The 21,502-nt window shown below is 40.9% G+C and overlaps 1 protein-coding gene across 1 annotated transcript in view; it reads right to left on the bottom strand.

Moving 5' to 3' along the window:
• AP1G1 (adaptor related protein complex 1 subunit gamma 1) overlaps positions 1-16,274 on the bottom strand; it is an 80,861-nt gene extending 64,587 nt beyond the window's left edge. Inside the window, exon 1 of the mRNA XM_060083257.1 lies at positions 15,941-16,274. The gene's annotated coding sequence lies outside the window, so the exon portion shown is untranslated. The remainder of the gene's footprint in view (positions 1-15,940) is intronic.
• Between the last annotated feature and the right edge of the window lie 5,228 nt (positions 16,275-21,502).

Below are 21,502 nucleotides of genomic sequence, written 5' to 3'. Positions count from 1 at the left end.
AATATAATTAGAAATTTTTTCTTTTGTGAAATTTAGTGATTTCTGGATCAGCCGAACAAATCTAAAATCCCATACAGAAAGATATTTGTAGCACAGTACCAGTACACAATTACTCATCCAAAACCTTTATGGGAGAACTGAGAATTTCCTGAATTTTATAAAGGTAATACAGTACCTACACTGTATGTCATAATTTGCCCACTATGTCTGGAGCAGCAGTTCCATTATCAAACAATATTTCTGCAGTAACACATAAGAATATTCACACCAAATGAGAGAAATAAATATTACAAACAGCCTCATATCTGGTCAGATCAGACTTTAACACCAAAAGAATTATGAAGAACATATGGTTTTCGGTATTTTGGGGATTTCAGAACTGTTAAGAGATTGTACACCCTTATCCTTATCCAATGACCCTATCATTGTTTAAAATGATGACCCTGGAGAAAAATTACCTAGGTTTGAATCCCAGCTCCACCACTTATTAGCTGTGTGTCCTTGTGTAAATGGCTTAACCTCTCAGAGTTGTGTCCTCATCTGCAAAATGTGTGTGTGTGTGTGTGTGAAGTACCTACCTCAATGGATTGTTACAAGAATTAAATTAGAATACATGTAAAATTCTTAGCAAAGTGCCTGGCACCCAGTAATCACTAAACAAATGTTGGCCGTAATGTTGGCTATATGAACAAATTATTCTTGCATAAAATAATTTTGAGCAAAAACAAGCTGAAGAAAGATACACAGTATCAATACTTGTAAAGGTTTAAAACACATGAAAGTACCTATACTTTAGAGATACTACAAAAATGCAGTAAGAGTATATGTATAACTGAATCACTTTGCTGTATGCCTGAAACACTGTAAATCAACTATACTTCAATTTTAAAAATGCAGTAAGAGAATAAGAAAGAACATGAATGTAAAAGATAATGGTCGGGGCTTCCCTGGTGGCGCAGTGGTTAAGAATCTGCCTGCCAATGCAGGGAACACGGGTTCGAGCCCTGGTCTGGGAAGATCCCACATGCCGCGGAGCAACTAAGCCCACACACCACAACTACTGAGCCTGCACTCTAGAGCCCACGAGCCACAACTACTGAAGGCCACTGCAATGAGACGCCCGCACACCTCAACGAAGAGTAGCCCCCGCTCACCGCAACTAGAGAAAGCCCGCGCCCAGCAACGAAGACCCAATGCAGCCAAAAATAAATAAATCAATTAAAAAATAATAATACTAAAAATAAAAGATAATGGTCAAATCCAACACAGTGGCACATCTGGGAGGGAGGGGAATATGATCAGGGGCAGTGATACACAGGAAACTTCAGCTATACTAGTGATGTTTTATTTCTTAGACTAGGTAGTAGGTAAGTGAAGGTTTATTATTATTTTCCATATGCTTTATATCTGAAACATTTCTAAAAGTAAGATTCAAATACAGCTAATCTATGTAATCAATGTTGTAGACTAACATACTTTTATTACAATGTTGAGGATTTCCTTATTTTTTAAAAGTTTTTACTTACTTTTCAAAATACTCAAAAACCACGAGATTCCTTAAAATACAACAGCTTAAACACCTATCATAAAAAACAATAAACTCTATGCTTTTTAAAAAAATTTGGTAAGAATATAATGTATATAGTAATGACTCAGCTATATGGAACATAGCTGAGAATCCAAAACACATTTTCATAATCTTGTGCAGCCAATAAAGAGCATCACGTCAACACACATCTACACAGAATATCAACTTTACTCTATTTGCAGGTTCTTATTCATCCTTTTCCAGAATAGAACAAATTAGAAAACTAGAGAAACTGAAGAGTGTGGGGGCCAGGAGAAAGAAGCTGTTTTGGGAAAGGACACTGATGGTGGTTAAAGTGTCACCTAACAGCAAAGGGAAAAAACAAAAATGGTAGCAAAACAAACAAATAAAATTTACATATAACAGAAAAAAGCATTCAAAAGCATAGTAGCAAGACTAATAAATTCTACAGATCTGCTATAACAACACTGTGCCTATACATTATATTGTGCAACTGAAAATTTGTCAAGAGGATAGCTCTTATTGTATTCTTACCACAATTTAAAAAATAAAGTTTGTGCCCTTACTTGATTGACTTCTATACTATTAAAAAAAGTTAAATGATTAATCAAAAAGGAAAAGATCAAATCACTGGTAAATCTCTGCCTTGACTTCCACAATAATTACCTTAATTTACAGCTTTTTAAAAAATATCCACAATTAAAGTATTTATCTTACACACACACACACACACACACACACACACACAGAGAGCATAGTAGTCTGATGATACTTAAGTGTGCTAGCAAAAAGTCTTCAAGTCTCCCTACAGTCCTAAGGGTATTAACAAATTACAAACAGTACCATAATTCATTTTTATAATAAGACCCTGGTTCATCAAGGAATGATTCAAAAAGATCAACATTTAACATTTAAAGCAGAAGGTAGAAAAAACTGAATATAACACTATATCCTAACTCATCAAATTATACATTAAATATGTGCAATTTTGTCTATTATACCTCAATAAAGCTGTTTAAAAAATAAAGGTAACAATTACATGAAAACAAAGAGTATCCACTGAATAACCAATTTCTAAAAATTATATAGTTCAGATACTGTCTGCTCTTATTAATTTAACTACCTGACCCATCAAAGGCTGAGAAAGATATATTTAAGTCTATTACCATGACTGTGTGCCTGTCAACTTCTCCTTTTACATCTAACCACCTACATTTAGTATTTCAATCGTTTCAGCCAATGATTAAATGTCTATGTATTTTATATGTACATGCTTGTACACTTTTTCAAAATAAAATGTCCCTCTTTGTCATCTTTTATAAAACTAATAATAAAAAGTAAAACACTAGGACAAGGATAGAAAGGAAACAGAAAAATTAAAAGTCTGACTTGTTAAAGTACAAGGACTGTGGTTAAATATATTCTATTTAATTAATGTCTATTTGATAAATAATGATGAAAAATATAGAGAAAAAAGGAAGTGTGAAATTCATTTTGGAAAAATTTCTACCCAAAATCGTTAAACAAAATTAGGTTTTGGAGCTTAAACTAAATTAGATTACTTTACATACCCAAAGTAATTAAAATTATAAATGTTTCATCTAGGAAAGAAAAATTTTAAACAGTATAAGAGACCAGAAAAAAAAAAAGACTGCATATGTTCCAATTCTCTTAAATTCTATCCCCCAAATGGAGAAAATGTTTATTTTACAAAATCTCCGCAAATCCCTTGTGGGATAAAGATTTTCCTCACACATCAATACCACCTCCAAGCCACTGGAGCCATAATCTCCTCTTTTTTTTTTTTTTTTTTTTTTCTTTTTGCGGTATGCGGGCCTCTCACTGCTGTGGCCCCTCCCGCTGCGGAGCACAGGCTCCGGACGCGCAGGCCCAGCGGCCACGGCCCACGGGCCCAGCCGCCCCGCGGCATATGGGATCCTCCCAGACCGGGGCACGAACCCGTATCCCCTGCATCGGCAGGCGGACTCTCAACCACTGCGCCACCAGGGAGGCCCAATCTCCTCTTTTTTTTCTCCTCTTTTTTTTCCTTTGAAATACCTATTTTTCCCACTCAAAAATAAGTTCCCTGAAGCCTGATCCTTATTTGCTTTATTCAGCCTTGTATTCCTCTTGCCTAAAAGAGTAGGAACTCACTAAATACTGTATTTATTGAATTCTAAAGACTAGAAGTCTTATCTAAAGAAAATATACTTGGGCTTCCCTGGTGGTGCAGTGGTTGAGAGTCCACCTGCCAATGCAGGGGACATGGGTTCGTGCCCTGGTCCGGGAAGATCCCACATGCCGCGGAGCGGCTGGGCCCGTGAGCCATGGCCGCTGAGCCTGCGCGTCTGGAGCCTGTGCTCCGCAACGGGAGAGGCCACAACAGTGAGAGGCCCGCGTACCGCAAAAAAAAAAAAAAAAAAGAAAATATACTTGTCCTTTCTAAAGCATACAACATAAAGTGCACTGGCTGCTAACATCTATGGGAAAGGACTCAACCCAGTCCTCTATTCTACCCTGCTCAGTTAACTTTCTTCCTACTTCTGACCTCACTCCCGGGCTGTGAGCTCTGAGCTGACAGCCAACAGTCAAAAACATATAACCAGGACTTCCCTGGTGGCACAGTGGTTAAGAATCCGCCTGCCAATGCAGGCGACATGGGTTTGAGCCCTGGGCCGGGAAGATCCCACATGCAGCAGAGCAACTAAGCCCGTGTGCCACAACTACTAAGCCCGCATGCCACAACTACTCAAGCCTGGGCACCTAGAGCCTGTGCTCCACAATAAGAGAGCCCCAGCAATGAGAACCCCACGCACTGCAATGAAGAGTAGCCCCCACTCGCCGCAACTAGAGAAAGCCTGCGTGCAGCAACGAAGACCCAACGCAGCCATAAAAAAATATATGTACTTGTTTATTTTATTTATTTATTTATTTTTTTTTTAAAAAAACATATAACCAAGAGGCTGGGGCTCCTGCTTGCTATTTGGTCCTTCTTCCTCTAAACTTAAAGCTTAGATTTGAGCTCTAAATCTAAAAAGAAATCATAAATTAATACTAAATAATTTTCAATATTAAAATTATCTCCTTTTCTATCCACTCACTATACTTGAAGTCTTTCTTGCTAAACAATCAGAAATTAGATCTCAGTTAACTTTACCACTCATTACTGTGTAACAATCCAGTCATTGATTTGTAAGTATGGCTGAAAATACTCAAGGGACCTATGTTAACACTGGGCAAAACCCTCCAAAAGAAGTTACTCTGCTTTCTCTCTCATACTCTCCATATGGCCTATAATTTCAAATTATGCTTCCCACAGAACCTCTATTTCAGATTTTTATCTTGTATGTATATTTGAATTGCTTTAGTGCATTTAAAACTTGCAAAATACTATGACCAAAATAGTAAGGATGCTTAATAGTAAGAAACTTAAACCAAATCATAATGCTGTTGATACTGTTGATACTGACTTTTACTTTCCAATATATCTTATAGACACCACCTGTTATTAATATGACTTAGCTTTCTCACTGTGTTTTTATGGTTTTCCTTCTTTGGGGGAAAGTGGGCGGGGAGGGGGAGGCAGTACACATCTATTTCTCCTGTATGAAGAATGTGTTCATAGAAGGGAATGTTCTACAGAGTGAAGAAAAAGGAGAGACCAGTGTTAGTACATCATTGTTTGAATAAAAGAGATTAAATCTGGGGATAAGTATTTTGGTCTCTGGAGAGGCAAACACCATTGTGGGACAGGGATAGTTCTTTCATCAAGTTTCACAGTGGCCTAGAATGATGAAACACTCAAGACCAGCCAACTTTATATGCTCTGGTTTCAGGCTCACAATGCAGCTTTCTGATTATTAATCACCTTCTTAAGTACTCTTAAGTACCCTGCCTCCCAAACACCTCCATACGAGGAACAGAATGCCCTGGAAAGTAGACACAGGTAATTCAGTAGAAAAGCATAACCCCTTATGAATTACAACACTGTTATTTTAACTTACACATCAGTGAGTTAGATCAAGATGAATCATTCCTAGGTGAAACACTGAAATGGAATTTCTGGATCTTCAAGGCTAAGGCTATGAAACGAGTGACCACATTAAGATACCACCACACCCTGTCTAGGCAGCCAGTTGGCATCCCTCTGAGAGATCTTAAGCTCAATTCTCCCTAAAATGCCACAGTGTTACAGGAATCTTCTTTTATGCTTAATTATCCATAACCAAAACTGAGATTTTTTAAATGGATGTATGTAAATGCAAATGTCTACTGAACGATTCGATCACATTAATTCACATGAAAAGCAATAAAGGCTGAATAGGGCTTCCCTGGTCGCACAGTGGTTAAGAATCCGCCTGCCAATGCAGGAAACATGGGTTCGAACCCTAGTCTGGGAAGATCCCACATGCCGTGGATCAACTAAGCCCGTGTGCCACGACTACTGAGCCTGCGCTGTAGAACCCGCGAGCCACAACTCCTGAAGCCCGTGCGCCTAGAGCCCATGCTCTGCAACAAGAAGCCACCACAATGAGAAGCCCGGGCACTACAAAGAGTAGCCCCCGCTCACCGCAACTAGAGGAAAGCCCTCGTACAGCAACAAAGACCCAGTGCAGCCAAAAATAAATAAATAAATAAATAAATTCATTTTTTTTAAAAAGGCCCAATAAACAATGATAGATGAACATGATCAACATCAAATTTGACACAAATAAAATAAAAAGCAATTTTTCACTCTCCTAACCCTGATTTTAGCAAAGATATCCTAGAGTCCTCAATTATCCAAAACTGTCACAAAATTCTCCAAATAAAATCTTAATTTTCTTAAAGATACGCACCAAAGGATAAGATAAATTTTAAGGGAAATATCTGTGCCTAGTGTGAATATAGATGCATTTTTAACTTCTGTATATTTTGATATCTTTCGTATAATGAACATGTATAATTTGAGAATTCTTGCTTTGAAGATTCAAACAAATTAACAAAAACTACAAGAATGGATAAATAAAGCAAAACTGCAAACTTTCAAAATAATAAGATGGTATTCAATCTAAAAGGACAGAGTCACAGTTATCTATGGGCATTTTTCCACACGGTGACATTAGAAAGTTATGAGAAAATGATTTAATACTAAGATAAATTTTCCCTAGCATATTCTTCATGAATCCAAGTTCTGTTGATTTGGGATAGCAAGAAGGGGGTGGGGATGAGGGGCTCTGGTCTATAAGAAATGAAAGATTCATTTTTAACCTATATTTGACATTAGTTAGAAATAGAGGGGGGAAAAGTCCCACTGACAACAGTGCCGAAAACTATAAAATATCTAGGAATAAATTTAGCAAGAAAGGTACATGAACTACATGAAGACAGATATTAAATCTATGAAACCTTTACTGAAGAACCTAAAACTAAAATAAGATCTCAATAAATGGAAACATCATAATAAGGAAAAGTTATCCTCATTAAAAAATGTCAGGCCTCCCAAAATTAATATATAAATACAGTGCAATTCCAAACACTGGGCTTGGGCTTCCCTGGTGGCGCAGTGGTTAAGAAGCTATCTGCTAATGCAGAGGACGCGGGTTCCAGCCCTGGTCCGAAAAGACCCCACATGCTGCGGAGCAATTAAGCCCGTGTGCCACAACTACTGAGCCTGTGCTCTAGAGCCCACGTGCCACAACTACTGAGCCCACGTGCCACAACTACTGAAGCCCGCGCACCTAGAGCCCATGCCTCTCAACAAAAGAAGCCACCGCAATGAGAAGCCCGCGCACTGCAGAGTAGCCCCCACTCGCTGCAAATAAAGAAAGCCCGTGTGCAGCAATGAAGACCTAACACAGCCAAAAATAAAATAAATTTTTAAAAATTAATTAAAAATAAAAAAACACTGGGCTTTTCTGAGGTTTTCTGAACTCAACAGAATTATTTTCAACCCATACAGATATAAGAATAAATGTTTAAGAACAGCCAAGAAAATGGAAAAGTACAGTGACAGGAGCTATTCTTAACAGAGTGTAAGTTTCTATAAAGTTATGATATTCAAAACAGTAAAATAATGGTACAGGAAGAGTAAAACAGAACATCCAGAAATAGAGCAAACATATATGGGAACTTTACATATGATAAAGTGGCATTTAATTCATTGAGAAAAGGATGGTTTATTTAGTCTAGACATAGTTGGCTCTTTATACAAAGGAAAACCATAAGACCCCTTCACACTATATAAAAATTAACTCCAGATTAATAAACGCATGTGTTATACAACAAAGAATTAATGTACCATAAGATGTTCCTACAAGATAAGGAGAAAAATAACTTGAAAGAAAAATGAACCAAGGACTTAGACAATTCTCAGTAAAGGAAATCCAAAAGCCCAAAAATCATATCAAAAGAGGCTAGCTCCAGCAATAGTCAAGGAAATTAAAATTAAGACAAAAGTGAGAAACCATTTACCAACTAGCAGAGCAGCAAAGATTAAATTAAGTAATTACGTCTAATTATGTGATGTTATGGAGAACCCACTGCTAGTGGAGATGGAAATTATGACAACCTATTTAGAGAGTAATCTGGCAATAATAACATTTAAAATATAATTCCTTTAACTCAGAAATCCCACCTTGGAGATTCTAGCCTGTAGAAATAATAGCATCAGCAAATAGGGTGACATGTACAAGGATGTTTACTGTAGCGCTGTTTGTAGTGGCAAAATCTAGAAGCAGCCCAAATGTCCACAAGAAAATAACTGAATAAATTACGTAGAGTACATCCATACTATGAGACATAATAGGGATATTTAAAAGAACAAGATAGAATTATATTTACTGACTATGATGTGTTAAGAAAACCTTGTTACAGAGTAACATAAAAAGTATGATCCAAAAAAAAAAAAAAGGTATGCTCCACCTTTTGTAAAAACAAAGAATCCCGGGCTTCCCTGGTGGCGCAGTGGTTGAGAGTCCACCTGCTGATGCAGGGGACACGGGTTCGTGCCCCGGTCCGGGAGGATCCCACATGCCGCGGAGCGGCTGGGCCCGTGAGCCATGGCCGCTGAGCCTGCGCGTCCGGAGCCTGTGCTCCGCAACAGGAGAGGCCACAACAGTGAGAGGCCCGTGTACCGCAAACAAAACAAAACAAAGAATCCCTATATATGCACATTAATGTTGTATATATAGTACTTGACAAAGCATGGAGAGAAATGTTGAAGTATACCCATAACCTGGTAAAATGGCTGGGGAGTAATAACAAAGGGATTAGGGAAATGAATAGCTTTTTTTTAGAAGTATGTATTTAGATTTTTTTCATTTATTACAATGGACCTCTATGATGCTGTAAATTAAATAGATTAAGACTTTTAAAAAATCCTCAGCACTATTAAAGTAGATTATTCAAACACAAGGGGAGGGCTTCCCTGGTGGCGCAGTGGTTGAGAGTCCGCCTGCCAATGCAGGGGACGCGGGTTCGTGCCCCAGTCCGGGAGGATCCTACATGCCGCAGAGCGGCTGGGCCCGTGAGCCATGGCCGCTGAGCCGGCACGTCCGGAGCCTGTGCTCCGCAACGGGAGAGGCCACAACAGTGAGAGGCCCGCGTACAGCAAAAAAAAAAAAAAACACAAGGGGAGAGGGACTTCCCTGATGGCGCAGTGGTTAAGACTCTTTGCTCCTAATGCAGGGAGCCTGGGTTCAAGCCCTGATCAGGGAACTAGATCCCACATGCATGCCACAACTAAGAGTTCACATGCCACAACTAAGGAGCCCGCATGCCACAACTAAGACCCAGTGCAACCGAATAAATATTAAAAAAAATTCACTTTGTTATACAGCAGAAACTAACACAACATTGTAAAGCAATTACACTCCAATAAAGATGTTAGGGCTCCCCTGCTGGCGCAGTGGTTGAGAGTCCACCTGCCGATGCAGGGGACATGGGTTCGTGCCCCGGTCCAGGAAGATCCCACATGCCGCGGAGCGGCTGGGCCCGTGAGCCATGGTCGCTGAGCCTGCGCGTCCGGAGCCTGTGCTCCGCAATGGGAGAGGCCACAATAGTGAGAGGCCCGCGAACCGCAAAAAAAAAAAAAAAAAAAGATGTTAAAAAACAAAACAAAACACAAAGGGAGAGTCAGTAACAAATCACTGAACTATCAACATATTTCCATTTTGGGGGAAAGACTGAAGTTCTCAATTTACTATTAGTTTCTTCAGCATAATGAATTACATAATAGGTATTCAAAAGAAAGAAAAAAGATGGCAGGAAGAGTAGATTTCTTTGCTGTCACTTGAAGCTTTTGCATAAGAAAGAGTCTGAGCAAATTGCAAAGAGGAAAGGATAATATCAATTTTAGAATTAAACATCTAAATAATATTTTCAAAGACACGGAGATAAGGTTTTATATATGTTCTAAACCTGAAAATAAACTTCACTGATATCAACTCTATTGGTCACAAGTAAATGACCTGTAGTAAACTTCCAGAGCTCACACCGGACCCTGACTGCTTTTGGCTTGACCAATTACCATGTATCTGAGGACCTGAACATGTTTCCATATTATTTTCATTCACATCATCTATTCTGCAGCGTAGCTACTAAGTGCCAGGCATTGTGCTATGTACTAGGGATGCCATCAATTAGATAGTTCTAGTCCTCTGAAGCTCAGGAAAAGTAAACAATTCAACAAATACTAAAAAAAAAAAAAAGGTACTATACTCCTTTGCCTGGTGTAGAGAGGAAGGAAGAATAGGTTCACCAGATGGAAGGGAGAAAGAAAAGCATTCCAGGTATAAGCAGAACAGGTACAATGAAAGAAAGAACATGGAGTATTCAAGAAACAGCAAAAGGTTCAGTGTGTGTAAACAGAATAATACAACCAAGTGCTAGTAAAGTCAAATTGTAAGCAACTTCCTCATTCTACTTTCTTAAATAATCAACACCATCTATTAAGCTTTCATCATGTAAAGTTTCTAAAGAAAATACAGAGGTCATGTCTTCACTGACAGAGAGAAATACACATTTAAAAAAATCAAATATATTTATTGAGTACTATCAGAAAAAGAAGCTCAGGGACTTCCTTGGTGGTCCAGTGGCTGGGACTCCATGCTCCCAATGCAAGGGGCCAGGGTTCGACCCCTGGTCAGGGAGATGGATCCCACGTGCTACAACAGAGAGCCTCATACCGCAACTAAGACCCAATGCAGCCAAATAAATAAGTAAATATTTTTGAAAAAGAAAAAGAGACTCTTTCTTTTTTGTTTGGTTGACTGTTTTTTTAATTTTTGGCCACAAAGAGCGGCATGCAGGATCTTAGTTCCCTGACCAGGGATCGAACCCACGCCCCCTGCAATGGAAGCACGCAGTCTTAACCACTGGACCGCCAGGGAAAGCCCAAGACTGCTTCTTCTTACAACAGTTTTTCTTCAGTAATCATACCCAAAAAAACCCTAATATCTACAAAGATTCAATTAACTCTACACAGCATACCTATTTTTTCAGTTAGTTTCCCCATTCATTTCAAACCAGTATTTTCACCATGTTTTAAAAGTATCATGTTATTAAAAATTTCAAAAAGTGGGAAGGGAATCTTTCGTGCAGACTTTAAAAAAGGAATTTTAAAAATTAACTTCCCTTCCTTTTCTTCAGCTTGAAACTGAACAATTTCCCAACAGTGAGGTTTAGTAAGTAGCTACTAAACTGAGCTGCAAAAACACTGATGGAACTTCTTTTAATTTGAGTTGTTCAACTGTGTGATCATTCACAAAAGTTACATCTTATAACCAAGTAGTGTACATCATCTATGCTCTGACAGTCTTAATTTTAACCCAAAGGCTTATAAGGAGGGGAGTGCAAATATTTTACAGTTCCAAAGATCTAAGTTCATGCCTTTCTCATATTTGCTCTTCCCAAGAATCCATAACATTAACCTCAAAGCCAGATAAGCTGCAAAGCCTAGGATGCTCAGCCCAACACAATCAGCTACAACATGCAAACTGGAGTGAGCAAAGCAATTGCATATCAGGTTACACTGTGACTGCTGCACTGTAACAACAGAGAAAGGAGGGTAAAAACTACTTGCCTTTAAGATGTCTTTAATTATTAATAAAGTACAAAGGTCACATATGTTTTCTCCATCTTTAAAAAAAGAAAAAACAAATTTTTTTCCTTCTAAGACTGTTTTTCACTGGTAATACTTATAACTCATTAATTTTCTCTCTCCAGTGGTCTGAGTAGGCCAAAACAAGGCCCCCCCAAAAAAGGCAAAATTTCCAAGTACCTAGTGAAAAAAGCATTTCTCATTTTAATCACATTATCCTAACCCTTGCCCTTTTTTGTACAAAAGTGTTAGTTAATACTGACTCAACAAGTTTGGCAAGTGTGGGGTTTTTTTTTTCTTTCACTTTTGGACTCTTCAAACTTTGACAAGAGATTGTTCCAGTAAGCAGAACTCATGGCAAATTAAGCGTTTTATGTTACTCCTTCAGTGAAGAAAAACCTTACATGTACTTTGAAGGTAGAAATGACACCTTTACTGATACAAAATTTTCTATACAAAAAGCAAATGGAGGGCTTCCCTGGTGGCGCAGTGGTTAAGAATCCGCCTGCCAATGCAGGGAACACGGGTTTGAGCCCTGGTCCAGGAAGATCCCACATGCCACGGAGCAACTAAGCCTGTGCGCCACAACTACTGAGCCTGCGCTCTAGAGCCCGCGAACCACAACTACTGAGCCCACGTGCCACGACTACTGAAGCCCACGCACCTAGAGCCCATGCTCCGCAACAAGCCACCGCAATAAGCGCATGCACCGCAACGAAGAGTAGCCCCCGCTCGATGCAACTAAAGAAAGCCCACATGCAGCAATGAAAACCTAATGCAGCCAAAAATAAATTAATTTTAAAAAAAGCAAATGGAAAAATCCTAATACTTTTTAACAAAGATGATTTTCAAAACCTATAAGCCAAGAAACATAAGAACTTAGATAAATCTATATGTTCCCTTAATTTTAAAACTGCTTGCTACTTTAATAGCATCCTGCATGAAAGAAACTGAATGTAAGTAACAAAGGGATGAAAGAATGCCAAAATCAACTGAGAACGATTCATAAAGGAAGACTGAATGACAAGCACCTAAAACAGATAAACAAGTTGCTGCAGTTTGAAGAAAGGTAACAGTTTTAGATTTTCTGAAGCTAAATCTAAATAAGAGTTTTAAAGTTTTGATATCAAATCCTGCTGTATACACAAAATTTTTAAATCCTCAGCAAATGCAAATAAGGGGATTAAGCATTTTGAAAATCTGCTTTGGTATGTATTTTCCCAATTCAATTTTTTTAATTAAAAAATAATCTTTTGGAAAATACTCATTCAACTTTTTCAATTTGCATAGAGTTGTTACAAATCACATAAAAACTTGAGTTTTTGGTTTTGTACACGACTTATTTCAAGACTACTTTAAAAATAGTGAGATGAAAAATATCACCAAGGCATTGCTGACAATTTTTGAACTTTATAGTTTCACTCTAAAATTCATCTTCAAATCTAGAACTGCTGTCAGTGAAACAGATCAAAGAACAAGCAACTGCTCCAAAAGAAAATAAACTGAGGTTTCCTAAACAATGTTTATTCCAAGTATAATCCCAACAACCCCTTAGACAAAGTAGACATTCGAGTATGTGCTGATCAATCAAAGGTGCACTAAAATAGGGGCTTCCCTGGTGGCGCAGTGGTTAAGAATCTGCCAGCCAATGCAGGGTACACGGGTTCGAGCCCTGGTCCAGGAAGATCCCATATGCCGCAGAGCAACTAAACCTGCACTAAGCAACTAAGCAACCGAGCCTGCACTCAAGAGCCCGCGGGCCACAATTCCTGAAGCCCGAGCGCCTGAAGCCCATGCTCTGCAACAAGAGAAGCCACCACAATGAGAAGCCCACGCACCGCAACGAAGAGTAGCCCCTGCTCACCGCAATTAAGAGAAAGCCCGCACACAGCAACAAGGACCCAACGCAGCCAAAAATAAATAAATAAAATAAATAATAATTTTTTTAAAATGTGCACTAAAATAAACACTTTACTTATCATTTGCAAGGCAAAGGATGCTTTCTCCAACTGAATGCAAACTACCTAATAATGAATGACATTTAAATACCAGTACATAATACCATGAAATGAACTGAGTAAATAACACCTATCTGATAGCTCTTCCAATACGTGTTTTAAAAGTGTATCTCAGAGACTTACCTGGTGGCTCAGTGGTTAAGAATCCGCCTGCCAAGGCAGGGGACACAGTCCGAGCCCTGGTCTGGGAAGACCCCACATGCCGTGGAGCAACTAAGCCCATGAGCCACAACTACTGAGCCTGCGCTCTAGAGCCTGCGAGCCACAACTACTGGGCCCGTGTGCACAACTACTGAAGCCCACACACCTACAGCCCGTGCTCCTTAACAAAGACAAGCCACCCCAATGAGAAGCCGCACATTGCAACCAAGAGTAGCCCCTGCTCACTCCCAACTAGAGAAAGCCCGTGCGCAGCAACGAAGACTCAGTGCAGCCAAAGATAAATAAATAAATAAATAAATTTATTTTAAAAATAAATAAAATTTTAAAAATATATAAAAGTGTATCTCAGAAATGGAACATTTCAGTAACAACTACAAGGGGATACTTAGTAAATGAGTGAGGATTCCATATATGTTCTGTTTGACAGTTCTTTAAACCAAAAGAGAAAACTCCATAGCTTCAGAGTAAATACACAAATAGTAAATATATTTTTGAAAAGTCTCCTTAAAACAAATAACAAGAACACTATTTACAATGAAAACATTCACTCTTCTACTAAGACATCATAGGACTAGTACAGGAATTTACCTACCTGATAATAACCTGATAAGAACAACGAACTTAAACATGGATTAGAAGTATTAAAAGATTTGATCCAGTTCAAGTTATAAATTTAAGTTTCAGCAGTCACTAGGCTACAATCTCAAATAAGTTATTTCTCTTTTGCAGATGTTAAAACGCAGGCTGAGGTGAAATAGAGGTGACTCAATCACACCTAACTTGAAATGTAAGAAATAATCAATGAATTGCAGTGAAATGCTTTTTATTCAAGCATGCTATACTGCAAAACATACGTTAAGAGTAGAATAAAAGTGATGAAATTATGGGTACCTGGACAGTCTATATTTTTAAAACAAAAGTTAAGGGGTATACAGTCTGACAAGCACTATGGAGAACAGTAAAAGTGAATATTTAAAATCCAACTATCCCCAGAAAAATCCAATACTCGAAGTCAATCCAAGTATCTTTTTAGAGTTAGTCAATGAAGAACACTACTGTACAAACCACTTGAAAGTTAAAATCACTAGGAAATTTTCATTCACTCCTCTCTTCTGTTAACTAATCCCTACAGTAGCCAAAAAAGTTACTTTCCTTTCTACCAATGTCAGATTAAGATTCTTTTACAAAAAAAAAATTCTTTTTCACAGGCAGATTTCCATGGGCAGGGATATACATCAAGAAAAATACTAAGTGTCAAAAAGTACCCAAAAGCTAAGTGTTCAGCATAGGAAGTGTCATTCCACAAATGAGAAAACATTTGACAGCCTCTCCCTACCACCTTCCCCCCAAAAGCCCTTTAATGAACTTTATAAACATTTACTGTTGAAGTACACTCTGAGCGAGTGGTTCGACGAATCTCCTATACCTAACAAGGAAACACAACCAACGTCCCGACTCTGTCAAGCGGTCAAGAAGATCGGGAGAATTATTAGTTATCGACGCCTGCAGGATCAGGAGTTTGAGAGAAGAGTAAGCAGTGTATTCGCAGGTGAGTTTAAGAAAATAGAGATGGGGGGGGGGAAAGCCCGGAAAATTGGGAAAGAAGTTGGTCGGAAGGCTAGAGAGAAGCGAGGCCAATGTCCAGTTTGAAAAGAACGGCAATGCAGGTGCAGACGACGTTTAACTGAGCATTTGGAAGTGCTGAAGAGAGTTCCACGAAAGACCTGACCCAGGTACAAGATACAAGAACGCTGATATGTGGCATAGAGAAGACACGCGGGGGTGAGACCCGCCCCGCAAACCCCAAGCTCTCTGAATGAGCCCCAAAAGGAGAAGCACAGCCTGAGAAAATCAATGGGTCCAAGGAGGCCCGCACCGGCCGGGCAACGCCACAGCAAGGAACGCAGCCGCGCGCGGACCCTCCCGGTCCGACGCCTCGGGGTCGGCGCTCAAGAAGTCGTAACAACCCCTGAGCTCCGGGCCCCTCCTGGCCCAGCTTCTGTCCTCTCTTCACCCGCCACGGTCTGGGACCGGACACCTGGGATTGACAGGAAGCTTCTGGCCGAGCGCTCCCGGCAGGCGCGGGGTAAAAAAAGGCAATATGCTTTTAGCGCCGCGAGTGACACTCACCGGCCCGAAACCTCGAACGAAACCTGCAGCTCCGGGGGCGGCAGCAGCAGTGGCAGCAGGGGCAGCAGGAACCGAACATCCAAAATGGCGGCTCCCTCGGCCTCACCACCGCTACTGCAGGCGGAGGGATCCGTAGGTCGGAAGGAGTTTTTAACTAACTTTGCACACTATCGCAGAAACTTCGGTCCCTATCTCCCTCTGCTTGTCGATCCCGCGTCCCCTGACCGCAACTTCTCGTGCCTCCCCTCTCCTATTATCCAAGAACTCGGACCCCGCCGAGGACTATTTGCCAAGGAGGAGGTGACTGCTCCTGGCAGAGCGACGCAAAGCGTAGCAAGGATCGGGGCTGTCACTGATGACGCGAGACGCTGCTGCCGAGTCACCGCTGCGAAGAGTCTGAGCGAGAAAGATCCGGTCGACCCCAGAGCCCACGGACATTGGTTCCGCTTTGATGGTGGTGATTGGGGGTGGGTGGGTTGGGCTACCAGGAAGTGTCGGGAACACCTGAAGAGGGTGTGGCTAGCAAGGTATGAAGGAAGTGAGGAGGCGAGGCAGGTGGGGGCGGAGAACACTGAACCTGGCTGTGCCGGTCCTAATCCACCAGAACCCCAAATTCTCACCTATCACGTTTGAGACCTTAGCTTTCTCTTTAGCTTAACTTCAGGAACATGCTCCAAGTGGTCTTGGATTCTGAGGTTTTTATGGCGTCTTTGCAATGTATTTTATAAAAATAAAAAGAGAGGATGACACAGAAGAATAGATTCCAAGCCCAGTATCACCTTTCAACCTGTGCACTGAAAAAGATATTTAAACTCTCTGGGCTTCAATTTCCTCAAATGTAAAAAGAGAGGATTTGGACTAGTGATAGCTAAAACCATTCCAGAATGGGCTTTCTGACTGTGATTCCATGCACTAATGACCTGAGCCAAAAACAGTCCAACCATACAGGTCCTGGCTTGATAAATAATCACTAACACCTGACACGAATATTTTCCATGTTTATGTGAAGAGAGCCAAGATATCTTGGCCCGTTTAAAGGAAAGGTGACCTACCATTCCTTCAGATGAAATGGCAATAAAGTATCCCTGAAAGTGAATAAAGCAGAGCACCTAGCTAGATGACAAAGAGAACTGAACTAACCACAAATCTTGAGTTTAGGACCTGTCATCGGCAGGGGGTTGTACTTTTTTACTTTGCCGGTTTCATGCAGGGGATTTCAAAACAGTTTACAAAAACTGAATTGAGTAGGCCCGCCTGTACAATTTCGTTCTTGAACTACTGGGGCATGCCAAGTGGCTGTAAAGAAAGGAGGCCGAGGGAGTAATAATAGTAATTATCATTTTTCATTATTAAATATTGATATCACATTGTTTATAAAAGCATCTTCGTATATGTCATCTAATTTGACCCTCGCGACAACCTCCTGAGTCAGACTAGACAAGCGTAAGTAACTTAGCTTTACAAATAAGGAGACTGAGGCTCAGAGAAGCTGTAACTTGCTAAACGACCCTCCCTCTCCCCTCCCCCACTGGGGTTCGTCTATGTGGTACCACCTTAGGAGTTAGAAAATTGTAGGCACCCACTCACCCTCCCCCACACTCAGAGTGGTATCAACCAAGAGCAAATGATTTGGGGAGCAGAATGCTTATGGAATTCAGTCACCTCATATCCCCTCCATGCGCTACTGTATAGTGCAGCTCTTGATGACAGGGCAAGTAAAGTGTAAAACTAGAACACCATAATAATGCCATAACGCAGATTTCACTGAGGTATAGCTATACATGCTAAAGTACAGTATGGGGCTCCCGTAAAAGTAAGGAGTTTGCAGGTTCCAAAGCAGTTACCTACAGCATTCTGTTTGCAAGTCACAAAAATTTGCTTAGAAGTCGAATTTAAGTGTTTACCATTGCAAACCACAAAAGAAAAGTTAAACTATCTTCTTAAGAAACAAGAAGGAGCTTGGATTCTACCATGCCAAGTAGCAGAACATTAAGGAGAAAATGACAGACATTATAAAATGTAAACCCTCTTCATGTATTGTTTTACTTATATTTATCTTTATAATTACCAAGCTCCTCTAGTAATGCAACTGAAAATTAAAAGCAATTGACCCAATATATAGGATAGTCATCATTATCCTGGGATCTTTGGTTTCTGTGGCTGGCTATTAAAGTTTGGAAAAACTTGCTGCCCATCTACTCAAACATAACCTCAAATTTCAGATAAATAAATTACAGCACATCAGTAAAGTAGAATACTACGCTACCAATAAAAAATGAAGCTATACCTCTATCTTTATTAGCAGGGTATGGCAGACTTTTTAAAACATATTACAAAATAGTATTATAGGGCTTCCCTGGTGGCACAGTTGTTAAGAGTCTGCCGGCCAATGCAGGGGACACGGGTTCAAGCCCTGGTCCGGGAAGATCCCACATGCTGCCAAGCAACTAAGCCCATGCACCACAACTACTGAGCCTGCGCTCTAGGGTCCGGGAGCCACAACCACTGAAGCCCACACGCCTAAAGCCCATGCTCCACAACAAGAGAAGCCACCGCAATGAGAAGCCCGCGCACCGCAATGAGGAGTCGCTCCCGCTCGCCACAACTAGAGAAAGCCCGCGCGCAGCAACAAAGACCCAACGCAGCCATAAATAAATAAAAATTATTTTATTTATTTATGGCTGCGTTGGGTCATCGTTTCTGTGCGAGGGCTTTCCCTAGTTGCGGCAAGGGGGGGCACTCTTCATCGCGGTGCGCGGGCCTCTCACTATCGCGGCCTCTCTTGTTGCGGAGCACGGGCTCCAGATGCGTAGGCTCAGTAATTGTGGCTCGCGGGCCTAGTTGCTCCGCGGCATGTGGGGTCTTCCCAGACCAGGACTCGAACCCGTGTCCCTTCCATTGACAGGCAGATTCTCAACCACTGCGCCACCAGAGAAGCCCTAAAATAATTTTTTTAAAAATAGGGCCTCCCTGGTGGCGCAAGTGGTTGAGAGTCCGCCTGCCGATGCTGGGGATACGGGTTCTCGAACCCGTGTCCCTTCCATTGACAGGCAGATTCTCAACCACTGCGCCACCAGAGAAGCCCTAAAATAATTTTTTTAAAAATAGGGCCTCCCTGGTGGCGCAAGTGGTTGAGAGTCCGCCTGCCGATGCTGGGGATACGGGTTCGTGCCCCGGTCTGGGAGGATCCCATATGCCGCGGAGCGGCTGGGCCCGTGAGCCATGGCCGCTGAGCCTGCGCGTCCGGAGCCTGTGCTCTGCAACGGGGGAGGCCACAGCAGTGAGAGGCCCGCATACCGCAAAAAAAAAAAAAAAAAAAATAGTATTATAGGGCTTCCCTGGTGGCACAGTAGTTCGAGAGTCCGCCTGCCGATGCAGGGGGCACTGGTTCGTGCCTTGGTCTGAGAGGATCCCACATGCCGCGGAGCGGCTAGGCCCGTGAGCCAAGGCCGCTGAGCCTGGGCGTCCAGAGCCTGTGCTCCGCAACAGGAGAGGCCACAACAGTGAGAGGCCCGCGTACCGAAAAATATATATATAGTTTTATAAAATGAGCTTGTAAAAAGTGTATATATACACAGAAAAAATGTTGAAGGATAAAACTAAAATGTAAAAATGATTATCTTTGGATGGTGGGATTATAGAGGACTTTTATTTTCTTTTTTACGTTTTGTTTTTTGCAATAAGTATACTGTATTTTTATTTGGAAAAAAAAAAGACTTTCACATTTTGGGGGGAAAAATGTCCTTATAAGATAATGTAGTTTTATGGATCCAAATACTAAGGGAGATTTTTGTTTTAATTTTTTTTACTTTATTTATTTTTGGCTGTGTTGGGTCTTTGTTGCTGCGCGTGGGCTTTCCCTAGTTGCAGCAAGTGGAGGCCACTCTTTGTTGCGGTTCGCGGGCCTCTCATTGTGGCAGCTTCTCCCGTTGCGGAGCACGGGCTCCAGGCACATGGACCCAGTAGTTGTGGCACACGGGCTCAGTAGTTGTGGCTCGTGGGCTCTAGAGCACAGGCTCAGTAGTTGTGGCTCACGGGCTTAGTAGCTCTGCGGCATGTGGGATCTTCCCAGACTAGGGCTTGAACCCGTGTCCTCTGCATTGGCAAGCGATTCTTAACCACTGCATCACGAGGGAAGTCCCAGATTTTTGTTTTGAAAACAGCAACAGCCAGAAAGGATTCAACAAACTTCTAGCAATAGATAATGGCTGGGGAAAAAAGATCATTGTTTTTATGGTTTTGTTTATTATTGATAATTAGTATGCTTCAATTTAACAAATAATAACAACAAAAACCAAGAACAAAACTGAAGAGGCATCTTCAGGAGTCAGACCACTCAGATGTCAGTCCTGGCTGGGTTTAACTGACTTTGTGCCCTGAGCAAAGTGTTTAATATCTCTGAACCTGTTTCCTCAGCTGTCCAATATTTATTTATGACTTGCTTTATTCCAAAATGGATTCTAAGTGGCTTATTATCCAGAGGGATCAAATGTGTGAAAGCACTTTGAAAAGTATCAGGCATCATGAGAATATAAGTATAAACACTTTTTGTGCCACCTCACAATTCAACCAAAGCATTTACTGATTGCCTACTACTGGTGCAGTAGTGTGTTCTGTCTTACAATTTACAAAAATGTTTTCATATATATTGATTCATTTGCTCCTTACCCACCATGAGCTTGTAAACCATGCAGGCACTATAGCATAGTAGTTAAAAGTGTTGTTTTCTGGTGCTAGACTGCCCTGATTTAACTTACTCTTCCTCTCTTCATTGTGTGGCCTTCAGCAAGTTACCTAACATCTCTGAGCATTTCTGAACCTCAGTGTGCCCGTCTGTAAAATGGAGTTAATAGTAGCACCAGCATCTTGGGACTTCCCTGACGGTCCAGTGGTTACAACTCCACATTTTCACTGCAGAGGGCATGGGGTTGATCCCTGGTTGGGGAACTAAGGTCCCACATGCCATGTGGCATGGCCAAAAAAAAAGTATCATCAGCATCTTAAGGCTGATATGATCATTAAATGAGCTGATACATTTAAAGTATTTAGAAACAGCAGGTGGCACTAAGTAAGGGCTCAATAGATATTAGCTCTCTTTAGGATAAATCTTATCATCCCTATTTTAGATACAAGGAAACAGGAGGTCAGGGAAATTAAATGATTTGTCACAGCTTCAAACAGCAGAGATCAGATTCAAATCTAGATCGTCCAACTTTGGATGTATCTTTTAGTCCATACAGTAATCATTCAATGAATGTGCTGCCTGAGTCTTTCTGCTACACCACACTGCCCTGGGTGCACAGAATATGTAACAGACAATGCAAAAGAGACAGTCCCTACCCTGCAGATAATTATAATCTCATTGAGGAAAACTGGATTTTTTTTAATCCAGAAAAATATCAGTGATATTATTACTCAGCAGATAAGTCCTAGTTCCCCAAAATCAGAAATATGAGAGGTCACTGGGCGCCAGAGCAGTGAAAGATGGTTTTTGGAAGACATGGCATGTCAGTTGGAATCTGTGGTACTAGAAGGGGACCTGTTCTCTTGGGCCTGGATGCA

The sequence above is a fragment of the Mesoplodon densirostris genome, chromosome 19 (assembly GCF_025265405.1).
Source record: "Mesoplodon densirostris isolate mMesDen1 chromosome 19, mMesDen1 primary haplotype, whole genome shotgun sequence".
Lineage (NCBI taxonomy): Eukaryota > Metazoa > Chordata > Mammalia > Artiodactyla > Ziphiidae > Mesoplodon > Mesoplodon densirostris.
Note: the sequence above shows the minus strand (reverse complement) of the source record. Positions and strands in the feature narration are given on the sequence as shown.